Source organism: Sinocyclocheilus rhinocerous, unplaced genomic scaffold (genome assembly GCF_001515625.1).
Source record: "Sinocyclocheilus rhinocerous isolate Xijiao unplaced genomic scaffold, SAMN03320098_v1.1 scaffold359, whole genome shotgun sequence".
NCBI lineage: Eukaryota > Metazoa > Chordata > Actinopteri > Cypriniformes > Cyprinidae > Sinocyclocheilus > Sinocyclocheilus rhinocerous.
In genome coordinates, this window is record NW_015652307.1 from 523920 (window position 1) to 532638 (window position 8719).

Sequence of the window (8719 nt, forward strand, 5' to 3'; positions counted from 1 at the left end):
GGACCGAACAAGAGCTTGAACAAGGAGTTGTGAAGCATGTTCCGAAAGAAAGGGCCTGAAGAGACTTGGTTGAACTTGGTTCAAGTGTTTTTGCAATGAAAGGTAGAAGGGAAACCGGTCTGTAGTTCTCTAAACGAGTTGGGTTAAGAGTGGGTTTCTTAAGAAGTGGGGTTATACGAGCCCGTTTAAATGTTGAGGGAAAAACACCAGTGTGAAGAGCAGTTGCCTTATTATGAAGCACTTGTGCCTGCTTTAATGCACCCTCAAACGGAGTGGAGAAAGTGCATCTGTTCATTCTCAAATAAGCCAAGTTCAAGGGCCCATAGATAAAGACTCATAAAGTAAAAATTGCCCAATATTGGGATATCATTAGAGCAGTAGACCTAGTATGAAGCCCTTTTGTCCGTTTTAATGCAACCTCAAAGGGCTTGGAGAAAATTTGCTGCAAAGTGGGCTGATGGTGCAATAAGAACGCTTATTTTCAAATGTCAAGGGGCCATAAAAAAAGACTGGTGAATTAAAAACTGCCCAAAATTTGGATCTCATTAGAGCCATTGCTCTAGTATGAAGATCTTGTGTTCACTCAACCTCAAAGCAAATAGAGAAAATTCGTCTTTATGCATTGACAAATATGCCAAGTTCAAGGGGCTATAAAACATTACTGATAAAGTAAAAACAGCCTGAAATTGGAATTTCATTAGAGCAGTTGACCTACTACAAAGTCCTAACATCCACTTTAATGCACACTTTAACATCCACTTTAATGCAGGGTAGCAGAGAAAAATGGCTGTGATTTGGGCTGATAAATGCCTCGATGTATTGTCAATTATGCCAAGTTCAAGGGTCCTTAAAAAACTGTGATAAAGTAAAAACAGCCCAAAATTTGGATTAGAGCAGTTGCCCTAGTATGAAGTCCTTATGTTTGATTTAATGCACTCTCAAAGAGTGCTGAGAAAATTCACTGCAAATTGGGCTGTCTGTTGTTGATTATGCCAAGTTCAGGTGTTCATAAAACAAGATTGCACAAGTAAAACCATCATTAAATTGGGAATTTATTAGATCAATAGCACTAGTATGAAGCACTTGTATCTGCTTTAATGCACCCTCAAAGGAAACAGAGGAACGTAGCCACGAAATGGGCTGATGGTGCAATAATTGTCAAATATGTAAAGTTTAAGAGTTCATAAAAATAGATTGGTACAGTAAAAACTGTTACAATTTTGAACGGGGTTAGACCAGTGGCCCTGCTACGATGTTCTGATGTACAAACCTGTAAAGAAGGCAGAGAAAGTTTACCATGAAATCAGCTGAAGGTACAATATGCAGCTCGGTGTGAAAATCTTCCCTTCAAAGGTCAATTAAAAAAAACGGTACAGTACCAGGAACCTGACACTTAAAAAACTGAAGGCTGTCTTGAAACATTTACACATTATTGGTTAAATAAATAGATTTTTTTGTATTTTGCTGAATAAAAATAAAGAATCTGTGTGTTTGTGATATGCAGACTCGCACAGAATAACAATCTCACGCTCCAGCAAATAAAAGCACATCTCCTGTTAAGCATGTATATATTTATTTATTTATTTGTTTGTTGAAATATTTAAAGTTTTGTAATATTTTCCCAGAAAAATGTAAACTTCTCCATATTCACAAAAAGAAAGACATTTCTGTTTATCAATCATTGTCAGTAAAATGAAATTCATAATTACAATAATAATCATATTTGAATATAATATCTTTATAATAATATGAACATTCAAAACATCACTCCATATTCAGAGAGGCTCCACTCTAGAATCAACAAATCTCTCGCGCATTCGAGAATATTTCCATGGGTAAATATATAAATATATACATCCTACGCTCCTGAATCGGGTCGGAGGGTCAAGGGTCAATGCTATGGCTTGTCCGTGTCTATGGCTAAATTGGCGGCTGGGTCCCGCGGCGAGGACCGTTCGTTTCATCATGAAGACAGAAACTCATAGCAGTAAGAGCTAGTGTGCTACACAATGGGGAAAAGATACACGAGCACAATCTGTCGTAGCATAACTGACCCCTATACACAAACGCTGGCTGATACGATCGCAAAATTGCGCCAAAAGTGGTGAGAAACGACGTATCGATACAGAACCGGTCCAAAAACGCCCTCGCATTATCGAACGTGAAATCGACGTCTCTATGGCAACGCGTTTAAATGTGACCGCTCGTGTTCAGCCAATCAGAGCTCGGTGTGGGAACTGTAGGCACAGAAACACTGTTCATCATCATTATAACTAGTAGTACCTGAAATGCAGACGAAAGTAATACTTCGAACAAAAAAAGTAAATAAAGACAAAAGTAATCGACTAAAGCCCCAGCAAAGAAGCTACTGGCGTATATGAGTATCATCCATCGAACACCAAGAAAAGAGAAAAACTCAACCGACTTAAAATGAGAGAAACTTTCCATCGGTAAATCTGGACTCTATGTACAGAAATCAGCAGCCAACCTCGCCGATGACGTCAGTGCTCGAGTGTGTGTGTGTGTGTGTGTGTGAATCAAGCACAAGCGCTGTTCTCAAACCTAGTGAGCCGCATCGACGACTAAAGCTCCTCTCAGACTCAAAATCACACCAAATATCAGATGAAATACTATTTTATGAAAAATATTCATAGACATTTGTAGGAAAGCACCCTCATGGAATTTCTGTCAACATGTCATGCTAACCTGCTTAAAAATATAATAATAATAATAATATAAAATGAGACCGGTCCCAACAGCACAAAGAAACACATTACTTCAATGAATCATTAAAAGTCAACTTTAAAATCTATTTTATTTTTTCCCAAATTAAATTTTCTGGATTCCATTTATGGTTAAATCAATCCCTATGAAATCTGTTTAACCTTGCCCTTTTTTCAGATTCTTTTTTGTCCTGTTTAGCTTTTCTTGATTATGCTTTAATGATAAACTATAAATCCAAAAAATTTAATTCATAAAACAATTTAATTCATTTTAACAATAATAGGGCCTTATGATTTTTTTCTCTGTAATTCAATTTTAATGGTTAAATTACATTTTAGTAATAAAAAAACATGCATAATTAATTGAAATTATGCAACTTATACAATTTACCAACAATTTAGTAAAAGTTTAACAAAAATTTATTTTTTAGGGCCCTCTGAAATCCATTTAATTTTTTTACAATTAGATTTAATTTCATTTTAATAATCAAAAAGTCTGTTAATTTTAATAATAATAATAATAATAATAAGGCCTTAGAAAATGCGTTTATGATTTAATACAAATTTACTATAAAAAACGACTAATCAAATGAAGGCATAAACCCTAACAATTTAATTAATCTTTTAATTCATCAATCAAAAATAATAATGAATAATTCCTTTTATTTTTTGGTAAACAAAGTGCCGCAAAACGAGATATACTGTTAAAATGATAACACACGTGTAAGAAAAATTCTGGGATATTCCCTAAAAACTGAAGTTTTAATAATTGAATTATTACTTTCAGAAGTACAATCTATTGTACAATAGTAATATATATTTGTCACAATTTCAAGTTAAACTAAAGTTTGAATATAAGATAAGAGTTACTGAATAATAATGTATCACTATCATACAGATTCAGACTTTCCACTGCATCTTAAAACACTGTCTCTCAATGCATTGTGGGATGTGTGAAGCATCGGATCGGGCGGCTCACTAGGGTCTGAAGAGAGCTTCAGTGGGCGGCTGGATGATTTTAGCTCGGTCGCGTCTCAAACCTCGTCATCCGGGCGTTTGGCACAAACACACACCAGCACTAAACGAACACGTCCGCTCGCTCTCCACATCCCAGAAAACAGCAAAGCCACCGACCGCTCTTCCTCTCTTGGGCCCACGATGCAAAGCGAGCGAGTCACATGACCGTCTCTGTCAGAGATGAGCAAACACGTGATCATGGAACAAACCGAGTGTCCGACTCACTTGTCTAGTCTTTTTTTGCCCTGTTGTTCTCGATTGAGCTCTTTAGGCACAGAGAGGAGAGCCCCCCCCCGCTCGGGACAGGAAGGGGCGGGGTTCTGAGCGGCACGCTGACGTCTGATTGGCTCAGAAAGAATCAAGCCCCTCAAAACATCATTTGGAACAAAAACAAGATTCGTTATCGAGTCATTATTAGGAAGTTGAGGCTGCAACTGATCAAACACACACACACTCACGTACACAAACACACTCCTGCAGTAAAGAGAGAGAGAGAGAGAGGCAGGGGATGATGGGAAGAGAATGAGAGCGTATAAAGTCGTCTCTCTCTCTCTCCGTCCGTCTGCGTTGATTTTCTTTGTGCTATCGGTGTGATTGTTTCGGCCTTAAGATGCTGATTGTCGTCCATTTGGCTCAAAAAATTCAGAAGAAAGAGAGAAAGACAGCAGGGGAGAGAGAGAGAGATACACACCTGAGGGATATATAGTTATATATCACTAATATACACACATATATATATATATATACACTCAGCGTGTGTGAGAGAGAAAGAGAGAGAGAAAGAAAGAGAGAGTTTGTCCAGTTGGAGTTGGTCGTCCTGCTCAGGCTCCGCCTCTCTCTTCTCTCTCAGCCAATCATCAGACACTCCTGGGTTGAGGTTCAACCAATCACAGGTCCGCTAGTCCTGCACGGGCCAATCATGTTCCAGAGTGGGCACCATAAATCGGCTGAGGGAGAAACAGAAGCCGAGAATCAGTGACGCGATCCGTTAAAACGCTCAAATTCATCACAACAGCAAAAACTCAGTCAGTATTCATCATACATTTAAAAATAAACTCATGTGGATGGAAAATATGAAGGTGATCGCATGGAGAAGAGCAGCGTGAACGTTCAGCTAAACATCTCACAACAAGTAAGTCAGTGGTTTGAACGACGTGAATAAATGGAAAGAAGAGTGGATGAGACGAGTGGAAACAGACGTGGAGGACAGAACAGACGGAATTCATGTCATTCTCCGGCAGCCAATCACAGGCCCTCCCTCTGAGGACATGCTGCTACTGTCAGCCAATCACAGGCCCTCATTCACTGTGATCCGTCTTCATTTCATCACAGACATGCAGTATTCACTGCAGAACGTTACATGTCATTTCACTGTAAAGGCCCATCATTCACACAAACAACCATAATTACAACAATGACTGTAAAGCTTTAATAATGGCTATGATGATAATGACACAGAGGAACGATATCATTGGAATCACTTTCAGAGCAATTGATAGCCAATCAGAATTCATCCTGCTTTAAAGAGCTCGAGCATTTAAAGAGACAGATGACAAAACTGCAGAATAAACAGAACGTTATCATACGTTGGATTGGATGCTGGTATAGTTATCATCATAGTTATCAATACAATAATCACTATAGTCATCGGTACAGTTATCACTATAGTTACCATTTTAGTTATTGCTATAGTTACTGTTATAATATCACTATAGTTACCATTTTAGTTATTGTTACAGTTATTGCTATAATTACTGACTGTTACAATATCACTATAGTTATTGTTATAGTTACCACTATGGTCATCTTTTAGTTACTAGTATAGTTATTACTATTGTTATCATTGCAATCATGGGCGACATTATTTATTTATTACTGTAGTTATTGGTAAGTTATTATAGTTATCGGAATAGTTATTGTTATAGTTATTACTATAGTTGTTACAGTATCACTCTAGTTATTGTTATAGTTATCGGAATAGTTATTGTTATAGTTATTACTATAGTTGTTACAGTATCACTCTAGTTATTGTTATAGTTATCAGTATAGTTACTGTTATGGTTATCGGTATAGTTATCACTACAGTTATTGTTATAGTTGTTACAGTATCACTATAGTTCTTACTGTAGTTATCGGTATATTTATTGTTATAGTTATCGGTGTAGTTATTGTTATAGTTATCAGTATAGTTACTGTTATGATTATTGGTATAGTTATCACTACAGTTATCGGAATAGTTAATGTTATTACTATAGTTGTTACAGTATCACTATAGCTCTTACTGTAGTTATCGGTATAGTTATTGTTATAGTTATCAGTATAGTTACTGTTATGATTATTGGTATAGTTATCACTACAGTTATAGTTATAGTTGTTACAGTATCACTATAGTTCTTACTGTAGTTATTGTTATAGTTATCGGTGTAGTTATCAGTATATGTCAATATGTCAATGTCTTAAAAAGTCTTCAATACATGAAATGGTAAAACAAACGTCTTATTGATCATTTTAAGTCGTCTTATATTTTGGGGATGGAAAAAACATAAATCGCCTTACAGCCTAAAATGATTTCATAAAAAAAAAAAAAAAAAGAGCGCTGCACGTTGCAGTGTCACAACAGCGCTTCAGACTGCTTCAAAGTGATTCTCAATCAATGAATAGCGCACATTTATGCCAAGCAATTTCTTATGAACTCGAGTTGATGAATTATGACAATGTCTACTTTATGACCTCTATATAATATGTTTTAGATGGTTGTAAGAATGCATATTTTATCTCTCATCTGAAGAATCATCCCGCAATAGTATATAGACATTTCAAAATAAGAGTCCCGGTGTATTTCGGGCTTGTTAATAATTAAGTCAAACGTTAAGTTTTTTTTCTCTAGGCATTAATAGTATTTTGGTTACACAATTAATTGTATTTAATTTAATTTAATTTAATTTCCATTTCATTCATAGTAAACTATTGTAGTTTCTGGCTGGGATGCTTCCCCACAATTAGAAAAGACTAAGAAAATTATTTGACACATATTATTCAATATATAGATTTTACTAGTATCCAGTATCACTATAGTTTATACTGTCGTTATCGGTATAGTTATTGTTATAGTTATCTGTATAGTTACTGTTATGGTGATCAGTATAGTTATCACTACAGTTATCGGTTTATTTGTGACCATGGAGCACAAAAGCAGTCTTAAGCCGCTGGGGTATATTTGTAGCAATAGCCAGCAATACATTGTATGGGTTTTGTGCTCCAGGGTAGTTACTGGAAAGTTATTACTATATTCATTGTTACATTAATCCCAGTCAAACTGATGTTAGTAAACAGATTTAGACTTTAGCTTCTGACTGAATGAGAAGTATTTAGAGCTACAGAGAAACAAATGATCGACTCTAGAATAATCTCCAGAATGTCACGTTACTGTTAACGACATACAGCAACTGTGTCTTTACGTGACTGCACAGAATCTCTTTCTTTATGATCAGTGAGGTCGTCTACACAGAAATGTTTAGTGATGGGTCACACCGCACAGCTCCGCTGACTTCCTCTCCTCACTATCACACACACACGACAGATGTGATGACATCACGCACCAGCTCACTCCGCTGGAGTGACATGAAGGTTACAGATGGTTTCAGGGAATAAAGTTCCGTCGCTACGTTCATAAAGACAGTCACTTGCTTCATTCCTGAATGAATCAGCCGTTCGAACGAATCAATTGAATGACTGATTGTAACGCCAAGCCAGCAGAGGGAGCCCTCGCCCGAGTACTGACCGTGCTCCACTCCCTCTGCTTCCTCTACTTCCATTTCCTGTTTGACTCCCATATAAACTGAGACCAGTCCATATGCTGATCGCGAAGTATTGCCAGTTCATCTGCCTTACCAAGCGTTATTGTTCCTCTGTTCCTGATTGATTCCTTGTGTATGATTCTGCCTGACTTCTTGACTCACGGTATTTGTACTCTGCCCCTTTTGTTCTGACGCCTGATTGGACTGATGTTTGTGTTTGGACTCATTGCCTGCCTTTCCACTATTGTCTCTGCTTCTGCCCCTGTGTATGACGAACGATCTGCTTGCTTCTCTGACTATGACCCTCTGCCTGATTATCGACATCTGTTTAAAGCCTTGACCTTTAATAAACTTCCGCTCATGGATTCTAACCAAACTCCAGCGTCTGTTACAGTATTATAAAAGTTACTCACTTTTTTGTGTGCGCGCTGTACAGGTCTGGTATAAAGAATGTTTTTGCTCAGGTGGCCGAAATGTCCGCCCAATAGAGAAAAGTTTTGCTCAGCAAGAAAAACAATTAGAGGGAACATTGCTTTTAAGCATCTTTGTTTTTAAGAGTGTAACTGAGACTTGTTATAGCACTTGCATATCATTGCTCTTTTGTTGATTTTGATTGCTTCTATTGTCCTCATTTGTAAGTCGCTTTGGATAAAAGCGTCTGCTAAATGACTAAATATAAATGTAAATGTGATCAGCAACCAAATATTGATAATGCGGAAGTTACTGCCTTTTGCCTTGGTGTGACTTCTCACGTTTTGCAGACAATGCAAAGGCAGAGTACAGTAACTTCTTGGTAACTTATTTGTCTTATACTTATTATTATATTGCAGGGGTTAAAGCAAAAAAAATCTTTTGACTGAATTTTTCTTCGACCAAACCCCATTCCTCAGCCGTACCTGTCACACACCCAGTTTAAGAGCAGTGTTTTTTTTCTTGTAATTAGGAGCGCTTGTCCTCTTAATTTAAAAATTTAGGAGCACCTTCTGATCAATGATCAAAAATTCTGATAAAAAATTAGCCTTCCTAATACGAGGTGACATTTGACTCCTTAAAGTGACTTACAGGAGTATTTTCTTTTTACCTTTGTAATGGCATCATTTTCATCTATGTCAGATTCAAAAGTTTATAATATTTTTAAAATTTCTGTTTAAAACACTATGTAGAATAAGACAAATAAGTTAC